At 38.9% G+C, this 23493-nt stretch overlaps 1 protein-coding gene across 8 annotated transcripts in view; it reads right to left on the bottom strand.

Annotated features, from left to right (window-relative positions):
- plag1 (pleiomorphic adenoma gene 1) overlaps nt 1-23493 on the bottom strand; it is a 346025-nt gene that overhangs the window by 43060 nt on the left and 279472 nt on the right. The window contains exon 2 of one of the 8 annotated variants that reach the window (XR_015756987.1): nt 22322-23241. The exons of the other annotated variants lie outside the window; for them this stretch is intronic. The gene's annotated coding sequence lies outside the window, so the exon portion shown is untranslated. Of the gene's footprint in view, nt 1-22321; nt 23242-23493 lie in introns of those variants that run through there. 8 annotated transcript variants of the gene reach the window in all.

The following is a 23493-nucleotide window of genomic DNA, read 5'->3' as shown; positions in this document are numbered from 1 at the left end:
GTAGTGCAGGAATCTAGCCCTCACTCAAACATGTCTGTGTCTGTGTACAATAGGAGATAGCAGCAGCCGCCGCCAGATCTGTGGCATCACAACTGGCTCTGCTGTAATGCAGGATAAGGCAAATTCCAAATGACCAATTGTGATAGAGGACTCGACAGTGTACTGCCTCCCTGGTACCAGGGTCAAAGACATCTTGGAGCAATTGCAACAATTTCTCAAAGGAATGTGAAAGCACCAGAGGTCATTCTACACATTGGTACTAATAACATCGGTAGAAAAAAGTATGGAGGTCCTGCATAGTGAATATAGGGAGTTAGGTAGGACGTTAAAAGCAGAACCTCAAGGATAATAATTGCTGGATTACTTCCTGTGCCATGTATAGCAATAGGAAGATAGGCAGATGAAGAGCTGATGCTGGGTGTTTTGGATAATTGAGACCTCTACTGAAGCAGAAGTGACCTGTACTACAGGGCATAGATTTAAGCAGAGAGGAGAATGTTTTAAAAAGAGACTCAAGGGGCAACTTTTCATAGAGAACATGGAATGAAATAGTGGTAGAGGTGGGTAAAATTACAACATTTTATAAGATTTTTACAGAAAAATACATGACAGGAAAGGTTTAATAGGAATATAGGGCAAATGAGAATAGTTCAGTTTAGAAAACCTGATCAGCATAGATGAGTTGGGTCAAAGGGCCTGTTTCCATGCTGCATACTTCTATGATCTACGTGTTATCTTTTTGTGTGTTTTATTTGATTTTAGCAAAGATCATTATAACTGAATGCATTTCTTACAAATACTGAAGGAGTGGAAAGTTGAAATCTGCATTTATTTCCACTGTAATCTAGATAACCAAAACAGATATTTTGCATTTCTTGCATGATAAACGCAATTCTAAAATGTTTTACTTGCTCATGGTCTACTCACTAAAACATAATTGGAATTGATTTTTTTAAAAGAATAAACTGTATTATAATATTTAGTAGGGCCAAGAATGCAAAGAAAGTATAGATAAAAAGATTAAACCATAAAAAGATTAAACCTCTTGCTCCGTTCCAAAAAACTTCCTGTATCACCTGTTTGAAACAAAACTGTTTAAATATTTCCTTTAATCGCCAAAAAGAGTCAGCGAAATATATAATTGTATCGCCAGAAGTCAATTAGGAAGGTACACATTTGTATGTAGTTAACATTTTTGAAGTTTTCTTTAAAATGAATATTTAGCAGAGATTTCAAACTCGATTTAATTTACTCATAAGCATTATAACATCATATTTGTTGATGCTAAGAATTGCATGTATGATTTTACACTCAAATGACTTGTGAGCATATTTTCCCATTTCCTTTCGTAACATTTTGCTAAGCAAGTGAATTTGATAAGGTTTTAAGAAATGCAAGGTTCAGCTGCTTTATATAATCTAATGAATACGAGTATTAAACAATAATACTAATCAAATGTAAACTGTGACTTCTGAGGAAGTGTCACTGGACTCAAAACATTAACTTTGATTTCTCTTCAGATGCTGCCAGATCTGCTGAGCTTTTCCAGCAACTTTTGCTTTTGTTTCTGATTTACAGCATCCACAGTTCTTTCAGTTTTTAAACTGTGACATGTTCAGTACTATTTAGGAGGGTTCTGGATCAAAGATTTTATAGATAGACGTTTCCAGGAACGATAAGAGCCTTTTCTGTGATCTGTCTGACCTTAATAGTTTCTTTCAGTTAAATATGTTACTGCAAATAGTTTATTCACCGAATAATAATGTCTAAAAGCCATTATCTAGTGTACTATACTGAGCAAATATTATATACTTTGAAACAATAATTCATGGCTATGACTGAAATATACAACTATTTTCAAGCATTAATCTAAAATGTGACCTAAATTTTCTGAATGAATGATTTACCCACATGGAGGTTGAGTTCAATGAGTTATGGACTACAATCGTACAGCATGGAAATAAACCATAAGACCAAAAGACAGAGGAGCGGAAGTAAGGCCATTCGGCCCATCGAGTCCACTCCGCCATTCAATCATGGCTGATGGGCATTTCAACTCCACTTACCCACATTCTCCCCGTAGCCCTTAATTCCTTGTGACATCAAGAATTTATCAATTTCTGCCTTGAAGAGATTTAGTGTCCCAGCCTCCACTGCACTCTGTGGCAATGAATTCCACAGGCCCACCACTCTCTGGCTGAAGAAATGTCTCCGCATTTCTGTTCTGAATTTACCCCCTCTAATTCTAAGGCTGTGTCCACGGGTCCTAGCCTCCTCGCCTAACGGAAACAATTTCCTAGCGTCTACCCTTTCCAAGCCATGTATTATCTTGTAAGTTTCTATTAGATCTCCCCTTAATCTTCTAAACTCCAATGAATACAATCCCAGGATCCTCAGCCGTTCCTCGTATGTTAGACCCACCATTCCAGGGATCATCCGTGTGAATCTCCGCTGGACACGCTCCAGTGCCAGTATGAACTTCCTGAGGTGTGGGGACCAAAACTGGACACAGTACTCCAAATGGGGCCTAACCAGAGCTTTATAAAGTCTCAGTAGCACAACAGTGCTTTTGTATTCCAACCCCCTTGAGATAATTGACAACATTGCATTCGCTTTCTTAATCACAGACTCAACCTGCATGTTTACCTTTAGAGAATCCTCAAAGAGCACTCCCAGATCCCTCTGTACTTTGGCTTTACGAATTTTCTCACCGTTTAGAAAGTAATCCATGCTTCAGTCCTTCAGTCCAACTCATCCATACCAACCAGAAATCCTAAATTAATCTCATCCCATTTGCCAGCATTTGTCCCAAATCCCTTTAAACCTTCCCTATTCATGCACCCATCTGGATGCCTTTTAAAGGTATTGTTTGGCCAAAGGGTCTGCTTGTGTGTTATATACCTCTATGACTCAGATTTACTTTTTTGTTTAGGAAACCTGGTCAGCATACCTTTCTTACAAATACTGAAGGTGTGGAAAATTGAAGTTGAAATCTGCATTTGCTTTCACTGTAATCTGGACGGCCAAAATTTAGATACGTTGCAATTCTTACACAATAAACACAATGCTAAAATATTTTACTTGCTAATGGTCTGCTCACAAAAATGAATAAGATCCACAATTGGTATTGATTTTTTAGATATAGTGTACTATAATATTAGTAGGGCAAAGAATACAAAGTAGAATGGATAAAAAGATTAATCACCTGCTCCATTCCAAAAAAGGCCTGAATCATCTGTCTCAAAATATAAATTTAAAATTTGCTTTAAATCTCCATGAAGTTAGCAAAATTCATGCTTCTGTAGCCATAAGTCACATGGGGAGGTACGCATTTTATGTAGTCACCATTTTTGATGGTTATGTTCTTCAGAAGGAATATTGGTCACTACATTGAACTTAGAAATTGGAGTGTCATATCGCAGCTGTACAGGATATTGGTTAGGCCACTTTTGGAATACAGTGTGCAGTCCTGGTCCCCTGCCACAGGAAAGAAGTTATTAAATTTCAAAGGGGACAGAAGAGATTTAAAAGGACGTTGCCGGAGGTTGGAGAGTTTGACCAGTAGACATAAGCGTATCAAATGTCTTTTTCACTGCTTGTGTACTCTGCCTCCACCTTCAAGGAAATATGAACCTGCACCCCAAGATCTCTCTGCTCAAAAATGTTACCGGAACGCTCCCATTAAGTGTATATGCCCTGCCCTGATTTGCCTTAACAGTGGGGTGTTGTATTTTGGTGACCTAAATTAAATTTCATCTACCATTCCACATGCCATCTGATCGTAGTCCCATTATACTCCGAGGTCACCTTCTTCGCTATTTAGATTAGATTACTTAGTGTGGAAACAGGCCCTTCGGCCCAACAAGTCCACACCGCCCCACCGAAGCGCAACCCATCCATACCCTACATTTACCCCTTACCTAACACTACGGGCAATTTAGCATGGCCAATTCACCTGACCTGCACATCTTTGGACTTGGGAGAAAACCGGAACACCCGGAGGAAACCCACACAGACACAGGGAGAATGTGCAAACTCCACACAGTCAGTCGCCTGAGGCAGGAATTGTACCTGGGTCTCTGGCACTGTGAGGCAGCAGTGCTAACCACTGTGCCACCGTGCCGCCCACCATGCTGTCTACTACACCACCTACTTTGGTGTCATCTGCAAATTTACTAACCATGTATTTGTATAAATGACAAAAAGCAGTAGACACTGCACCAATCCTTATGGCACACCACTGGTCAAAGGCCTCCAGTCTGAAAAGTAAAACTCTATCACCACCCTCTGTTGCCTATCTTCAAGGCAATTTTGTATCCAAATGGCTAGCTCTTCCACGATTCCAAGTGATCCAACTTTGCTAATCAATCTACTACATGGAATCTTTTTGAACGCCTTGCTGAAGTCCAGATAAACCACATCCACCACTCTGCCTTCAATCTTGTAACTTCAAAAAAAAACTCAATCAAGTTGTCACTTGTATTAGCATTACTTTCACAAAAAAAACACATACTTTTGCATGAACTTTGTAAGAATACTTAATTACAGATGCTGGTAACATCTGATTATTGTAATTAAAATTAGTGGACTTTTTAATGAAAAAGACTAACTTCAGGTGTGAACAGGATCCCATTTGACTTTCTTGTAAAACAGATGTCGTCAGTCACCCTTTCAACTGAAGTGAGTTCACTGCAAAAAGAAACTAAGAAATGCAGTGAACTAAATCGAGGGAAAAAGCAACATCTGATCCTTTATAAATTTCACAGTGCAAACCTATAATTCATCTATTTCTCACATTATCTTATTGTCCACACACTGTACCTTATTAATCTTGGATTCGAGTCAGCAGCATTCAATTATGGAGAACACCAACATTTTATTGCGTCTTTGCTTAGAGGTTCATGAATGTCTACATTTTGCATAATTATTTAGAATTAATTATGGTACACAGTCGAAGGATTCCAAAATGACCACTTGGCCAATGTAGCAATGAAAATAGTAGCTCGTAGGTCATATTGATGGTTAACCCCTTCCCACCAGTCAGATGTAAATGTTACCTTAAGAAATTGCTATAGCGTGGAATACAAGAGAAAGTACATAGCAACTTAAGGAGCCTAGAAAAGCTGCTACTAGTTGCTGGTTCTTACATTTCAAAAACAGTTCCTAATACACACAAAAAAAGTTTTTATAACGAACAGGAAAAAGTGGCTTCCAAAAAGAAAAATGAAAAGCTTTGTCGAAGAAATGGTGACAGAGGAATCCATGAAAGAAAACCCAGAACACGGGTGTGTAAAAAATGAAATCCCATATTCCCAATTCCTTCGTCTCCACCGCATCTGCTCCCAGGAGGAAATCCCATATTCCCAATTCCTTCGTCTCCGCCGCATCTGCTCCCAGGAGGAAATCCCATATTCACAATTCCTTCGTCTCTGCTGCATCTGCTCCCAGGAGGACCAGTTCCAAAACCGTACAACCCAGATGGCCTCCTTCTTCAAAGACCGCAATTTCCCCCCAGACATGGTCGACGATGCCCTCCACCGCATCTCTTCCACTTCCCGCTCCTCCACCCTTGAGCCCCACCCCTCCAACCGCCACCAGGATAGAACCCCACTGGTCCTCACCTACCACCCCACCAACCTCCATGTACAGCGTATCATCCGCCGTCATTTCCGCCACCTCCAAACGGACCCCACCACCAGGGATATATTTCCCTGCCCTCCCCTATCAGAGTTCCGAAAAGACCACTCCCTCCGTGACTCCCTCGTCAGGTCCACACCCCCCACCAACCCAACCTCCACTCCCGGCACCTTTCCCTGCAATCGCAAGAAATGCAAAGCTTGTGCCCACACCTCCCCCCTTACTTCCCTCCAAGGCTCCAAGGGATACTTCCATATCCGCCGCAAATTCACCTGCACCTCCACACACATCATCTATTGCATCCGCTGCACCTGATGTGACCTCCTCTATATTGGGGAGACAGGCCGCCTACTTGCGGAACGTTTCAGAGAACACCTCTGGGACACCCGGACCAACTAACCCAACCACCCCGTGGCTCAACACTTCAACTCCCCCTCCCACTCCACCAAGGACATGCAGGTCCTTGTACTCCTCCATTGCCAGACCATAGCAACACGACGGTTGGAGGAAGAGTGCCTCATCTTCCGCCTAGAAACCCTCCAACCACAAGGGATGAACTCAGATTTCTCCAGTTTCCTCATTTCCCCTCCCCCCCACCTTGTCTCAGTCAAATCCCTTGAACTCAGCACCGCCTTCCTAACCTGCAATCTTCTTCCTGACCTCTCTGCCCCCATCCCACTCCGGCCTATCACCCTCACCTTGACCTCCTTCCACCTATCGCATTTCCAACGCCCCTTCCCCCAAATCCCTCCTCCCTACCTTTTATCTTAGCCTGCTGGACACACTTTCCTCATTCCTGAAGAAGGGCTTATGCCCGAAACGTCGATTCTCCTGTTCCTTGGATGCTGCCTGACCTGCTGCGCTTTTCCAGCAACACATTTTCAGTAAAAAATGAAATAGGCATCAATGGCATGACAAAGAACAAGGGTCTAACTTGGTGTCAGAGAAATTAAGGGTCCCTCAGATGTATGGCTGCATGAGATTATTGAGGTAAATTAGTGGAAGATTGTGGAGGGAACCAAGAAGAACTACAAGACAATTTCCTGGGATTATAGGCAACCAATAAAATTTGCTCATGGCAGGATTGAGGAAGGGGGAAGATTCTGTGCTGGCAAAGATGCAGGCTGTGTTCTGAATAAATTTTAGTTGTGGTGTGGAGATGAACTACAACCACTTTAGAGAAAAGTGAAATCTCAAGATGATAAAGGCAAAATGGTGTTTCAACATTGTTGGAATAAATAAACTTCCCAGAAAGAAAACAGATTTTGCTGCAGAGTGGAGTTGATTGTTGGTTTCCTACTCTCTTACAAATCTGATCCCTGTAAGTATGGTGTTGATAATCTGGTGTGTTCTCAATTTCTGTTCTCTAAATGATAACAAAAGTATTGTCTACGTATCTGATCCAGAGTTTAGGCTGGATTTGTGGTATGGCTGTTTGTTCCAATCTTTGCATCACTGCTTCTGCTATGAGCCCAGAAATGGCTGGGTGGATGAGACAAATCTTGATTTAGGTTAAGGTTTTTCCACAACTCCAGGTTTAATCTGGGATGGCATGGTTCAGATGGCACTGCCATTAAGACCATCAGTCATAGGAACAGAAGGAGTCATTCAGCCATTCAATGACAATGCAACGGATCTGATCATCCTAAACTCCACTTTCCTGCCTTTATCCCCATGAACCTAGATTCCGTGGTTGTGGCTATGTTCACAGAGCTGGGAAGTCCCCTGTCTAGGTGACATATTCAGTGTTTAGGAGCATCCTGTGAAGCGCTGCTGTACTGTCTCTTCTGGAATTTATTTGGTTCTGCTTCTGCTGCTTCCGGTTGTTTGTTGGAATGGCTGGTCTATTGGGTCTAGGTCAATTTGCTTGTTGGAGTCCATGCTAGAAGCCTGAGTGCCAGGCTTCTAGAAATTCTCTGGCTGTCCTATGTTTAGCATGTCTTATGATTGTTGTGTTGTCCCAGTCGAATTTGTGGTCCTTGTCATCCATATGTATGGCTACAAGGGACAGTTGGTCCTGGCATTTCGTGGCTAGTTGGTGCTCATAGATGAGGATTTCTGATTGCCTGCCTGTTTGTCCTATATAGGGGTGAAAGCAGTCTTTGCATGGAATCTTGTGAATTAAGTTCATCTTGCACATGATGGGTATAGGGTCTTTTGGCCTGATGAGTGGTTGTCTGAGCGTGGCTGTCTGTTTATGGGCTGTCATGAATCCCAGTGGTCAAAGCAGTCTGGCAGTCAGTTCCAAGATTTCTTTTTACATAAGGTAGCATAGCTAGTGAGTTTAGTCGGGGCACGTCCCCATCACATTATCTGTCTGTTAAGCATCTGTGGATGAAGTTGCAAGGATATCTGTTCATGGCGAATATTCCGTAGAGGTGTTCTTCTTCTTCCCTTCATAGGTCGGGAAAGCTGCAGTGTATTGTAGCCCTTTTGAACAGGATCCTAATGCAGCTTCTCTTGGGTGTTTGATTGATTGCTATTGTAATTCAGGACCTGGTCAGGGGTATGTGTGTGTGGCTTTCCTGTACACTTTTGTGGTGCAGTCACCGTTGTGTCCTTTGTACCATCACATCCAGGAATGGGAGTTGATTTTAGGTTTCCTACTCTCTTACAAATCTGATCCCTGTAAGTATGGTGTTGATAATCTGGTGTGTGTTCTCAATTTCTGTTCTCTAAATGATAACAAAAGTATTGACTATGTAGCTGATCCAGAGTTTAGGCTGGATTTGTGGTAGGGCTGTTTGTTCCAATCTTTGCGCCACTGCTTCTGCTATGAGCCCAAAAATGGCTGAGCCCATATGTGTTCCATTGAACTTTCATATATTTGATTGTTGAATGTGAAGTGTGTCACAAGCACAGGTCTAGTAGTTTCAACATACAGTCCTTGTTGATAGGTTCCCGGTGTTGTCTTTTCTGCCTGTCCAGGAGGTTGGCTATTGTCTCTCTGACTAGAGTTTTGTCAATTGAAGTGAACAGTGCCGCTAATTCAAATGAGACCATTGCCTCATCCTAGCCTATGTTTATGTTCTTGATGTTGTCTAGGAATTTTTGTGATGATTGTACGAAGTGTGTTTGGGTCCACTATATTTTAGTTGTCATTGGAGTTCTTTTGCTAGTTTATGTGATGGCACTCCCAGGAGTGCCACAATAGGTCTAAGTGGTATGTCTGGTTTACGTAGTTTGAGTAATCCATAAAATCTTGGGGTGTTGCTGCTTTCTGATTTCAACCGGCACCCAAGCTACGAACCTTGAAAACCTAGATTCCCTTACTGATTAAAAAGGAGTCTCTCTCAACTTGAATCTACTCAGTGACCCAATTTCACATATTCACCACCTGTAGACAGCAAAAGAATTTCTCTTTATCTCCATCTTAAATGAGAATCCTTATTCTTGAAGTTAAGTTCTTTGGTCTTAGACTCTCCCATAAGAGGAAAAAAAATCTTCCTGCATTTATGCTATCACACTCCTTAAAAATCTTTTAGGTTTTAGATTAGATTAGATTACTTACAGATTAGATTACTTACAGTGTGAAAACAGGCCCTTCGGCCCAACAAGTCCACACCGACCTGCCGAAGCGCAACCCACCCAGACCCATTCCCCTACATTTACCCCTGCACCTAACACTACGGGCAATTTAGCATGGCCAATTCACCTGACCTGCACATTTTTGGACTGTGGGAGGAAACCGGAGCACCCGGAGGAAACCCATGCAAACACGGGGAGAATGTGCAAACTCCACACAGTCAGTCGCCTGAGGCGGGAATTGAACCCGGGTCTCTGGCGGTGAGGCAACAGTGCTAACCACTGTGCCACCCACAAATTTTAATAAGCTATTCTCTCAAGCTTCTAAACTACTCATCATAAGAGAATCTTTCCATACCCAGGCTCAACCTTATGAACTTCTCTGGATGCCTCCAACGCCAGTACAAGTTCTCTTAGGTAAGGGGATCAAAACACAGCATTCAAAGTGTGGTCTGAATGATGTTTTGCATAGTTTTTGTAAGGCTGCCTATATTCCAAAATGGACTGAGTATAAAAAAAGCCAACGTTTTCCTATCCTCTGAATTTTTAAATAATACTCATCTCTTCTCTACTTCTCATTAAAATCCATAACCTCACATTTCCCCACATTCTATTCAATCTGTCAGATTTCTGCCCACTTCAACCTGTCCATATCCCTCATTAGTCTGTGAGATCTTCACTATTTGCTTTTGCAGGACATATCTTATTTCCTCTTGAAAATTTCTACTGATTTTGATTCCATCCTTTCAGTTTATTCCAGTTCATAACTTGTACCAAGTCCTTTGAATCTTAAATCTACGTCTTTTGCTACTGCCCCTTCTAGTGGAAATGGTATCTCCCTTTGCACTTTAATAAACACACCCCAATTTAAACAAGTCTATCAAATCTCCCATATTTCAGCTCGAAGGAGAACAATGCTCTCTTTTCCAGTTTTAGATTAGTCCTAGGCACGTGGAATGCCGGTTTTAATCTGGTAACTTTCTTCTCTTGATGTCTTTCCTAAAAATGTGGTGCCCAGAATTAGTACAGCACAGAAACAGATCTTTCAGTCCAACTTGTCCAAGACGACCAGATATCTTAAATTAATCTAGTCCCATTTGCCATATTTGTCGCATATCCCACTAAACTCTACCTGTTCATATCCCTATCTAGATGCCTTTTACATGTTGTACTTGTACCAGCCTCCGCCCTTCCTCATACAGCTCATTCTATATATGCACCGCCCTCTGGATGAAAAAGGTTACCCCTTAGGTTCCTTCTAAATATTTCTCCTCTCACCTTAAACTATGCCCTCTAGCTTTGGACTCTCCTACCCCAGGAAAAAGACCTTGTCTACTTACCCTATTCATGCCATTCATGATTTTATAAACCTCTATAAAGGTTGCCCCTCAGTCTCCAATGCTCCAGGGAAAATAGCCCCAGCGTATTTAGACTGTCCCTATAGCTCAAACCCTCCAGCCCTAGCAACATCCTTGTAAATCTTTTCTGAACACTTTCAAGTTTCACAACATTCTTCATAGAGGAAGACCAGAATTGTACACAGTATTCCAAAAGTTGCCTAACCAATGTCCTGTACAGCAGCAACATGCTTCCCAAATCCTATACTCAACATACTCACCAATAAAGGCAAGCATACCAAACACCTTCTTCACTATCCTGTCTATCTGGGACTCCACTTCCAAGGAACTATAAACCTGCACTCCAACGTCTCTTTGTTCAGCAACACTCCCCAGGGCCTTACTATTAAGTGTATATGTCCTGCCCTGATTCTTTCCAAAACATAACACTTCACATTTATCCAAATTAAACTCAGTCTGCCACTCCTCGGCCCAATCGATCATAGGTCCCATTGGACTCTGTGGTAACCTTCTTCGCTGTTTACTACATCTCCAATTTTGGCGTCATCTAAAAACTATACCTCCTTACTAACCATATTTCCTATGTTCCCATCCAAATCATTTATGTAAGTGAAGAAAAGCAGTGGACCAACACAGATCTTTGTGGCATATCATTGGTCATAGGCCTCCAGTCCAAAAAGCAACCCTCCACCACCACTCTGTCTACCTTTGAGCCAGTTCTGTATCCAAATGGCTAGTTCTCCCTGTCCTCTATGTGATCTAGGTCTGTTACGACCAGGTTGGGGTTGAGGGGCAAAATTGCCACGTCTTCTTCATAGAGGAAGACCAGAATTGTACACAGTATTCCAAAAGTTGCCTAACCAATGTCCTGTACAGCAGCAACATGCTTCCCAAATCCTATACTCAACATACTCACCAAAATTGCCAAGGGGGCATAGCTTTAAATTAAGGGGGGGTAGGTATAGGACAGATGTTAGGGGTAGGTTCTTTACTCAGCGAGTCGTGAGTTCATGGAATGCCCTGCCAGTAGCAGTGGTGGACTCTCCCTCATTATGGGCATTTAAGCGGGCATTGGATAGGCATATGGAGGATAGTGGGCTAGTGTAGGTTAGGTGGGCTTGGATCGGCGCAACATCGAGGGCCGAAGGGCCTGTACTGCGCTGTATTCTTCTATGTTCTATGTTCTATGTCTCTTTAATCCTTTTTGGTGAGTCATAATTAAAATGTATTTTATTTGTTTTTCAAAAAAACATTGAGCTATCTCACTTCAATTAGAAGTTAATTAAAAGGGAGCCAATTCCATGGGTTCTTTCAGTGGAAAAGGTATTATATTACCCACTGATGCCAAGAGGAAGAAAAGGAACAAAACACAAGAGGAGGTTTGTGGATACAGGAGAGAGGAGGGGGTCTAGTACAAACAGGAAAAAGAAAGGAAATGCAATTTAAATTTTTAGACTTTTGTCTTGAAACATGAGTCCAGAGCTGTTTAGCTACTATCATGATTTCATGATGGAAGTGAAATTTGTAAATCTTGAAGTACTCGGTGAATGGTGGTTTTCCCAAGTTACATTTCACTGGGTGCTGCTGCCAAAAGACCTGAAGAAGACAGTACAAATCTTCCAAGTTCTGTAGTTATGAAACCATTTCTCTGTCCCCTTCTGCTCTGCCAAGTAAGCTACAGAACTTTGATTTGTTCATACATATCTGATTCTAGCTCCATTGTCTTTCCGCAAGCAACGTTTCACCTAATATGTGAACTTACCAGAAGTGAAATAAACAGGAGCAACAAACCTCTTCAATGATATGGTAATTTTAGTGTAAAGCATTTACTGCATTCCATTTGGGTTTCACAGTCTTGCTTCAACCAGTGATAGAGTGACCATAGTAGCCAGTTTAAGTCAGCATTTCTCAACTTTTAAAAATTACTTTTGTCCAAGGTTCAGGTATTAAAATCAGATCGTGGAAGCTAAATACAGTGTTTACCATTCATGTAACAACTCTTTCACAAAGGTTAGATATGAACAATATTTCTCCTTTTTGTTCACGGTGCATTATGGCACCCAGTCAATAAGAAATAACAACAATGGGATGACAATACAAATACAGAGTTGACTCTCTTCCTTCTAAGTAGACTTCAAAGCTGCTTTGGGACTAGAATTCAGACCAGTTTGCTGGCTGTGCCACATTCCCCAAGTCTGAACCCTTCACTGCCCAGTTCTACAATCCACTACATGATTCAGGTTTTGTTTTTGAAAACAGACTTGACTTCCAGGACGTTAGTGCATAGTATTCAGAGGTTTGCCTCCCATCAGTTGTCTGAACTTATATCCTGCACCTTATTTTCATGTAAAACTTCACATCAATCCAATTGCAAACTTGTCACCAGCCAACACAGCTCACCAACGTAGAGTGTTGCGAACAGAATGGGTTCAATTCCAACTAGCTAAGGATACCATGAAAGACTCTCCTTCTTAACTGCTCCCTTTGCTTAAGGTGTGGTGACCCTCAGGTTAATCTATCACCAGCTCTTAAGAAAAGTCATCAGACTAAAACCTTGTTCTCTCTCCATGGATGCTGCTGAGATCTAGTGTGATTTCCCACATTTTTTATTTTCACCAGTCACCTCTCTCTAATCAGAGAGCAGTCCTGTGGTCTGGTAAGACTATAGTGACATTCCCTTTAGTCAGTCTCTGTGTAACAATTGGTGAACAGTCAAACCTGCTAATCAAAAGATTGGTGTTTTAAGACTATACAGCTGTTTGGGGCTTCAGCTGTTTGGGGCCCTCTTGTGGAATAGTGGTAGTGTCCTTATCTGTGAACCAGGAGGTCCAGGTTCAAGCCCCCCTGATCCAAGGTATGTAATAACATCTCTAAACAGACTGATGAGATAAAAATGTTTTAAAAAAAGAAAAAAAAAAATCTTCTCTCAGCATAGCTGCTTCTCGGATTTGCACACACTAATCGGTATCCTGATATATTCACTTAAGATTTCTCCAGCCACAGCCTGACATGGGCCACCAGCTGGAAAATTAGAGGGAACATAGCTGATTGCCCTCTCTTCTGTGACAGACATCTGAATCCAAAATAGGAATGGAGTTTTAGTACACCAAGGAGAAATATCCCACAATGATTTTCTTAGCTGGTCTCAATTTTGGGCATCAATTTTGCCTACTGGTCAAACATAACTGCTTAAATCATTCATAATCTAATAAAATAAAATGAAGAACTGTGGATGCTGGAACTCTGAAAGAGAAACAAATTGCTGGTGAAACTTAGCAGGTCTGGCAGCTTCTGTCAAGGGAACGCAGAATTGATATTTCAAGTCTGGTGACTTTTCATTAGGACCCAAGACTCTAAACAATAACTCTACTTTCTCCTCACAGATGCTACAAGATCTACTGAGTTTCATCAACAATTTCTCTTTTTGTTTCAGATTCCACGTCTGCCTTGCCAGGCCATTTCTTGAAGGTACAGAATTTTTAACATCTTGTAACACTGACCCCTACATACTTAAAGCAGTCAGGTTTGCTGCCTCATAGTCAGTGACACTGTCCTCAGGTAAGAGTGTGTGAACACTGAGCTTTCCTTGTCAGCTTGCTCTGCAATAATAGTGGCCACTTTAATTGCTGTGCAAACCTTTCAAAAACAATAAAGGCAACATCCACCGTTTCTCATCAAACCTGGGATGAAATGGGCTTCAACCCTTAAATCAGAATTGGGTGTGAATCCCTCTCTAGAGTGCCCACATTCTCCTTTCTCAACTGGAGCTGTTTCAATTTAAATCCCTTTACATTCCTTATCATTGCGTCTCTGCCTCACTCTTCTCCCTTTGAAAATCTCCCTTCCTGAACTGTAGACTGATCCTCAAGCTTCCAAATCTGTTACAACCAGGTGAGGGGTTGGGAGGGTTTAACTCAGCAGTATTGAAATTTGTAAAATCTTGGAGTTGTCAGTAAATGATCATTTCCTCAAATTATTTTTCACCAGGTACTTCATTCAAGGCATGGTAAGGCAGGATGAATGATTGCGAGAGCCTTGAAAGTTGCATTATTATGAAACCATTTTTCCTTCTCTCCCTGCTCACCCAAACAAACCAGTAAAATAGAATTTAGGCATATATTCCTGAGATTAACTCCATTGCCTGTGGAGTACATAGCTTGCAAAGACAATAGTCCATCTCAAAACAAGTGAATTTTCATAGAATCCCTAAAGTATGGAAACAAGCCACTTGGCCCAACAGGTCTGCACCAATCCTCCAAAGTGTAACCCACCCAGAGTCATTCCCATACCCTATTACTCTACATTTATCTCTGACTGATGCACCTCACCTACACATCCCTGAACACTACGGACAATTTAGCATGGCCAATTCACATCTTTGGATTCTGGGAGGAAACCGGAGCACTCTGAGGAAACCCATGCAGACACAGAAAAAAATATGCAAAGTCCACACAGGCAGTCTCCAGAGGCTAGAATCAAACCCAGGTCCCTGTTGCTGTAAGGCAGCTGTACTAACCACTGAAACACCTTCTCATGCAAGTGTGAGTTAAACAAGAGATAAAAACCTTCATGCAAACTCAGTTGTTCTGGTTTCAATGCTCATCATGAAATGATAATTGAGTGCACTGAGTTTAGCGTATCCCATATTGTTCCCAGAACTTGCCTCAATCTGGTTGTCTGATCAAAGCAGTCATTTTAAGTCAGCATTTATCCTCTTTAGGAATCACCTTAGTTCATGAAGGTCCCCGGTATCAAAATAAGATTATGGAAACTGAATATTGACAGTCCATTATAACATTCTTTCCACCTTTATTTATAAAGCTTTTCCAACTTCTCATGTCACTGTCAAAGGTTTGGTACATAACCTGCCAATTCTGTATCCCTGAACTCTAGTTGAAATTGTCTGTTTTTTCTTCTAAGTCATTAAATATTATCTGCTACTTGTCTCCCATTGTACCATTCAATATCTGTCTTAAGTCTGCAGCTGTGCTTCTCACTGTTAAACATATTTCTAAGATTTGAGTCATCTGCCAACATAATTTTCCACATTCCCAACTCCAGGTCACTGATATAGATCAAGAAAAGCCCATAACTTCCATACCAGTTTCTGGGGTCATTAGAATATACCACCTATCAGCCTAAGAAACACTGCTAAGAACGGTGAGGAAGATAGTGTAGAACTTCAAATGAACATTGACAAATTAGTGTGGAACAGATGAACAAGTAGCTGATAAAGTTCAGTACAGACGAGTGTGAGAATAATAATTTTATTAAAAACAGAGAGACAATACGACAAAGGTTACATACATGCACAAATTATTAGAAGGTTGAGAAAGCAGTTAATTCAGCATATAGCAACTTAGGCTTTATTAACAGGGAAGACAGTACAAAATCAAGGAAGTTATATTAAACATGTCACAAAGCTGGTCCCTTTTTTCAAGGATACAGTATCTTTGGTTTTTTCAGAGCTGTAATAAACTGTTCCCAGTTTCGATTTGTCTAGTTTGGTGCAAAGATCAAAGGGTGTCGAGAGGCCTTTTTGTTTATATGTAAACAGATGAGACTTCAGGCCAAAATGGTAATGTTTTAGAAGTGACCTGTATAATGAAAGGAAAGTGGTCAGCTCTCTAGCAGAGCAGTTCAGTCCAGAACAAGTTGAGAATTCAGCAATGGACTAGGTGAATAGGCTTGCTCCCTTTCTGCCCTTCTATCTTGAACCTGTAAGGATCTGCTCCTTTTGTTTTACTGTTCCTTAAGGAGGTTTGCTTATTGTGACTGTGTATATACATGGAATAGCATAATTAAGTCTAGCTTGGATGGACTGAATTCTGTAAGGGTTCTTTATTCTTTTGTGTTTCATTGTGTAATTTTGTGAATAAATTTTTGTCTGTTTTAAAATCTGGTAGTCAACCTTGCTAACTTAATACAGGTAATTTTCACTGTATACTTACCAAAACAAATTGCAAAGTTATGGTCTGACCTAGCCCATAACAAACATTCATATAATATTGTTTATGCTGGAAGCATCAAGAATGAGAGGATACAGATTTCAAGTAATTGGAGCAATGGAAACATAAGAAGAAACTTTTCCATGCAGCATATCATCAAGATAAGATCTGGAATGTGCTACCTTCGTAGTTCAGGTGCAAGAGTGCTGCCAACTGAGCCATAGCTGACACAAGTTTAGAATTCTTCTATCATCAGTCGCTAATTGCGAAGAATCATCTAAAATTTGAGAGAGATTTATTATCCAAACATTTGGGGAGATATGGGTAAAATGTTGGGTAGACAAAATGAGATGGCCTAAAATAGTGAAACAGGCCATTTAACTATATATATTACTATATTCAGTCCTTGGAAAGTTATAGGCCTTGAAGATTTTCAGTATGTTTAGTAATCATGTTCTACTGGATATAAACGGTGTTCACAATGTCTACCTAGATAGCTGATCGGAGCAGAATCATGTTTTTTACTGAACTAAAACTGTTTAGGCATTCCCCTTTTTTTAAAAGGTTTGGCCTGCAGGACAACAAGCAATTAATATCCAGCAGTATTCAGAATTAGATGCTAAACCAAGGTCCCAATAATGTAAAAACCAAAAGAACTGCAGATGCTAGAAGTCAGAAACAAAACCAGAAATTGCTGGAAAAGCTCAGCAGGTCTTGCAGCATCTGTTTCTGAGGAAGGATCGCTCGACCCACAAAGTTAACGGATTTCTCTCTTTAGATGCTGTCAGACCTGCTGAGCTTTTCCAGCAATTTCAGCTTTTGGTCCCAATAATGTATGTGGGGTGATTCAACAATATTCAAAAGGGAAAAAGCTTGTTCAAGAGTGTACTAGTCTACATTCTTCTGACTAGTACTACCAATCAATTTGTAAAAGACTAATTATCCTTTAACGTAACAGTGTGTGTGTGGAAACTTGCAATGTGCAAAGTGACTGTTGTTTGCCCACATAGTTGTAGCAAATTGTATACAAATCAGTTTATGTAAAAGAGCTTTGTGGGCTGCACAGTGGCACAGCAGTTAACACTGCTGCCTCACAGCACCAGAGACCCGGGTTCAATTCAATTCCCGCCTCAGGCAACTGTGTGTGGAGTTTGCACATTCTCCCAGTGTCTGCGAGGGTTTCCTCCGGGTGCTTTGGTTTCCTCCAACAGTCCAAAAAAAATGTGCAGTTTAGGTGAATTGGCCATGCTAAATTGCTGTAGTGTTAGGTGAAGGGGTAAATGTAGGGGAATGGGTCTGGGTGGGTTGCTCTTCGGAGGGTCAGTGTGGACTTGTTGGGCCGAAGGGCCTGCTTCCACACTGTAAGTAATCCAAAAAAAATCTAATAAATCTGAAGCATGACAAGTCAACACATAAATACAGATTTTTTTGTTTCCTTCCTTACTCTGTCAAGTTAAGAAAGGCATCTCCCTCAAGTTCTTGCTTAGAAGAAAAAGTGCAGAACCTAGGTTGTTACCTCTTGGGTACATCTAACAATTTACATCCAGTACATGATTGGAATGTTAGATTATATATTAAATAAGAAGTATAAATTATGCTCTCATTGTTGTACAAACAATGAAAAAGTGAGAGATACTAATTTAGCAGATCAAGTGATCTTCGATACTTTTGTCCAGTATGAGTTGTAATAATAGAAGTGCAAAGACTCATCTTGTTGGCATGAATAACTGGTTTCAAACAAACGGGAATGCTCCTCAGAAAACCAAATTAATTGACCAGATGCAGGCAAGAAGGGCACCTTTATTTAAGAAATTGTTTAAAAACAGTTCAGTCAACAGGAAATTTATTACTGTGTGTTTTGGCATCCTAAAGAAAGAATACCAGTCCTGTTGTAAATTGTTCAGCTCACTACTTCCGGCAATTAGAATGACAATTTTGTTATTTACATGTAATTGATAAATTTCTTGTAACTAATTCAGCAAATGGGGCTTGGATGGGGAGGACTGGGTAGGGAAGTTCCCGATGCTTAAAAAGAGAGAGAAAAAATAACCAATGATGGTCAACTTGCAATGTTGCAAATGCAAGTGTTAAAGAAGGTCTATTGTCAAAAGGAGTCAATGTTATAATGAATCAGAGACAAAGACCGAATTGGCCTGGACACAGGATCTTACAGACTTTAACTACAAAGAGTGTATTTCTCAATACACTTTGAAATGGAGCCATCTATCCAGTGTGCAGAAAAGTGACAAAAGTCAGAGAGAGGTAGTATAGTCATGGGATGAAACACTGGTTGAATTTTTAAAAATTTCTACATAAAACCAGGATATTTTAAATTAGTAACTTTATTGTGAACTTAGACTAAACATTGTATTACTGTTAATAAATAACAATTAATTACAAAATAACTGACAGCTTAATATAGATGGTCAACCACAGCTAACTGCTTAACATGTATTTAAAATGTTTAGCTAAAATGTAAGCAAGTGCCCTTTTCTTTTGTTTTTAAATATTCAATTTTATGCCAGCTATATTAGAAACTGCTAGTTGGCTATAAGAATGAACCTTCTCAGAAATAACTTTCCATGAACTCTGCAAAATCTCTATAAATAATAGAATAGAAAACAAAATGGGTATTCTGAAAAAAGCAAGACATTAGCAATTAATGTTTATTGATTTTGTGCAATAAACTATGCAAAGATACCTGTGAATTTTATTAGTTATAAATTGTGCATAAACAGAAACATTGATGTCTAATCATGCAATTTAGCACTTCAAATGGCAAAGCAGCATATAAACAGATTTGCATAAAAATAGGATATTTTAAACAAATATGATGCAAGTTTATACATAACTTAAAGAGTAGTGAAATTTGAAGTTGAGTGTGCTGAAACCTGAACCATAAAAATAAAAAAAGGAACATGCCTAACTACCTATGTTTTATTACCTACATAGTGTACAGATTCAGGTAAGAAAATGTTGAAATAACTACAAAATCCAGAAGTAAGTTTATAAATACAGTCTGAAATGTAAAAGTGCTACTATTAAATATACTAAGCTGCGTAACAACGTGAAGCATTCCAATATCATTCTCAGCTCTGTTATTCAGTAATTCACATAATTTAGAAAGTCAATGAATTTAGGAACATCAATAGTCATCACTCCCTGGATTATTATAGATTAAAACAATAATCTGTTAATTTGCTTAATACATAGTTTTAACAATATGTAACTTGTAGACGTATTAATTTAAAATTAACAGCAGAAACAAGTATCTGACATCTGAAAACCATGGCAGATTATTGTAAAAATACTAAATTTTAATATAATATCTTTATCCACTAATTTAATGAAGCTTTAAACAGGTAAAAGATTAAAAAGTGCAATGTTTTGTTTAAAACATGCATAGAATTTTAAAAATCTATTAAAAACTTAAAAGTTACATCACAAGGACTGGTTCACCTCAGTGTTACGCTTCATTTTAGTTTTAAGTGCTAAACTACAAAATAAAAATCAGAAACAAATGCTGAAGAATAATATTTAGAGAGAACAGTTATAGTATAAAATTCATCCACCCTACTGCTACCTGCAGGTAATAATAGGTATCACTTCCTAGATCACTCTTTAGATAAAGAAGTGTCTCTCAAATCATACATTGGATTGATTTGGTTTATTGTTTTGGTATCCCAATAATTTTCTCTAACTCTACATCATCAAAGCCTTTAATAATCTTAAACATCTGTTAAGTGACCTTCTCTTTTCTAGAGAGAGTATTAGAATTCAGAGATTTTAACTATCTTTACATTTTTTTGCAATTTCACTTGTGCCTCAATAATATGGAGACCAAATCTATGCTCAGGACTGAGGCTTAATTCTCTCCCTCTAAATTTTCATCTCAACGTTCTGCTATCAAAGTTGCTAAATAGCCTTATTAAATCGGTCTGTCCACTCAGTAATTTTGTATCTGCACCTTGAAGTCCCTTTGCTCCTCTACTTCATTCAGAATTCAGTTTCCAATAGCTATATGACTTCATTATTTTTACCACCAAAATGCACAACCTCAGATTTATTCACATTGAAATTTATTTGCAATACATTTTCAGATTGGATGCGAAATTTGTTTTTGAATTTTTTACATACTTTTGTTTTTATCAATAACTGACCTAACAATTTGGTCTCATCTTGTCATATTATACAAGGTTAAAACTTCAAGGATACAGTTATATTTCAGAGAGCTGCACAAAAATGATGGGCTGAATGGCTTTTATGTGACTGTACTATTCATTGATTCCAAACTGTAGACCAAAATAATTCAAAATTGTTTGCAAGTAGAAATTTCATGTAATGATTGGATTTTCTAACAATGAAGTAGTAGTTTACTTAAATAAGTAGAGAAGTGAGGGCTGCAGATGCTGGAGATCAGAGCTAGAAATGTGTTGCTGGAAAAGCGCAGCAGGTCAGGCAGCATCCAAAGAACAGGAGAATCGTCGATTCTCCTGTTCCTTGGATGCTGCCTGACCTGCTGTGCTTTTCCAGCAACACATTTCTAGCTACTTAAATAAGTAACTTTGTGACTGTCCTTGGAAACGGAATTATTGAAATCTAGATTGGATTTTTGATTATTTAAAATTGGTTTATTTATGCAAAGTACACAGCTTCAGTTGAACTCAATTTACAAAAAATATTTCTTAATTTTGTAAAACTTTATGACTGCTTTGCAACATATAAATGAAAAGGTTTCAAATAAATCAAAAGATCACACTAGAAGATCATATTCAACAAATTCAATTTTTAAAGGGAAATCCAAATATATGACAACAAACCTAAAACCCATGATTTTCAGTGAGTTATTTTAAAACTGTCATATCAGAATACCACTTCCCTCCTACTAATGATTATCATACTGCTTCTAAGTTGGAAATAAAATATGTGCTTATCTTTTAATACACATGGATTAGCTGAGTTTTTTTAACCTTTGCTTCAATATTATGAGGGCAATTCCTATTAGATAAAACAAGTGTATTAACTCAAAATAGAAAATAAACAGATTTTAAGAAAAAAAAAGCCAATTTAAACAAATTTACAGTGCCTCAAAATAATTTTATTTTTAAGAATAAAGTTAATTGTGGATAGATTAACAAAGCACCTACTTACGTTTGCTATATGTGTGATAACATATTGATGGTCTTCCACAGTCTAAAGTTTACAAAACCATTTGATGTCACACAATAAAATACACAAGTCCCTAAAGTTACAATTCTACTTTAAAAAGTTATTTTACAAATTGAAGCCATTAAATGTAGTTTTCCAGCTCCCAAATTAAAATTTTAAAATTAATTTCTTCCTTCCACAATTCTGCTATTATGATAATGTCAGGCGAATGACAATTACATATAGTCATGGATTATTGGGAACTGGTAAAATGGCAAATTTTCTTCAAAGTATATCAAGTCTAAACTTTTAGTGCAATGAACTAACATCAGCTCCAATTTTATTTTGCTTTAATGTTATGAGATAGTTCTGGTATAAAAGTTGTGTGTTATACAAGTGTACATGTTAATTATTCTTGTTAAAAGAGGTTTAACAAAATAAGAGACAGTTATAAAACCATGTTTCAAAGAATCCAAAAGTCAAATCTTCTAACTTGTAAACGAAGGTTTATATTCTTAATTTTATGGAATAAGAATTCTGCTTTTACAGTAGAAGTAGTATATCTTTTAATGCTATAGGGTATAATTTTATTATTTAGACCTTAATAAGAAAGGTTTGCAAAATAAAATTCAGTACTGAATGACCAAAGCCAGATATAGCTTCTTCACACAATGTGACGTCTGCAGACGAACAATCCTTAATGAGTTTCATTTTTTATTTATTAAACATGTGCAATTCTTTTGATATTCATTAAATTGCTAAAAACTGTGATTTCTCCAATTAAATTGCAACCTTTTTATTCTTCCCAATCATGAGAGAATATTTATCAAATCAGTACATGCTGTATAGAATACAAAATCCAAAATAATCAAAGCACATATGATGAAAGATATGAACTAAAGGCACAGACAAGAAGAACAAACTTGGAATTTGGAAAGTTTTACACCCTCTTAATATGGAGCAACATCTCAAATTTAAAAGGAAAGCTGTGAACTGTGTGTTGAAAGCTTAAATGATGTCAAATAATTCTGCATCTTTAGAAGTAAACCAGATATTTCTGACAATTTGTTGGCGAAAAACTAATACAATTTACTGCAGACCCCCGTTTTGTAAAAGATACCTGCATATGAATTGCTATAACTACAGGCTGAGCTGACTTTTTTTTCAAAATTGTTCACAGAATGAGAGACACTGGCTTGGCCACCATTTATTGTTCATCCAGTTGGAGACAGTGAAGGTGAACTACCTTCTTAATCCTCTATAGTCCTTGGAGCACAGGAACAACAAAAGTGCCATTTGGAAAGGAGTTCCTGGATTTTGACCGAGTAACAGTGAAGAAACTGTGATATACCTCCAATTCAGGACAGTGTGGGTTGGAGAATTTGCAGGTGGTAGTTCTACCATGTACCTGTTGCCCTGGACCTTCAAGGTGACAGTGATAGTGGGTTTGCAAGCTCCTATCGGAAGAGCCTAGTAAGTTTGTGCTGTGCATCTTGTAGATGGTCGATATTGCTGCCACTATGCCAATCAACATAAACAGCTTTGATCCGGATGGTGTCAAGCTTTTGAGTTCTGTTGGAGTTATTGCTCATATTGCTTAAGTTAGTGGAGCAATATGTCAACACCTAAGAATGCCACAAAAAAAATTTTAAAATTGCATACTGAAACACAAATGTAAAGCTGCTTTTTAAAAAAATTATATTTGTTTATTCATACTAGAATTTTTTTATGTCACACTAGGATCTACATACATAATTGATACTATTTGAACATTTTTGGTTGGATAATAGCACAACAATGAAACAAACAGTTGGTTTGTGATGGGAGGAAGTGAGGACAGCAGACGCTGGAGAGTTCAAAGTCAAAACGTGTGGTGT

Source organism: Chiloscyllium plagiosum, unplaced genomic scaffold (genome assembly GCF_037043375.1).
Source record: "Chiloscyllium plagiosum isolate Xiang-an unplaced genomic scaffold, Cpla_swu_hap1 HiC_scaffold_4, whole genome shotgun sequence".
NCBI classification, from domain to species: Eukaryota; Metazoa; Chordata; class Chondrichthyes; order Orectolobiformes; family Hemiscylliidae; genus Chiloscyllium; species Chiloscyllium plagiosum.
The sequence above is the reverse complement of the archived record's forward strand: the minus strand, read 5'-3'. Positions and strand labels throughout refer to the sequence as shown.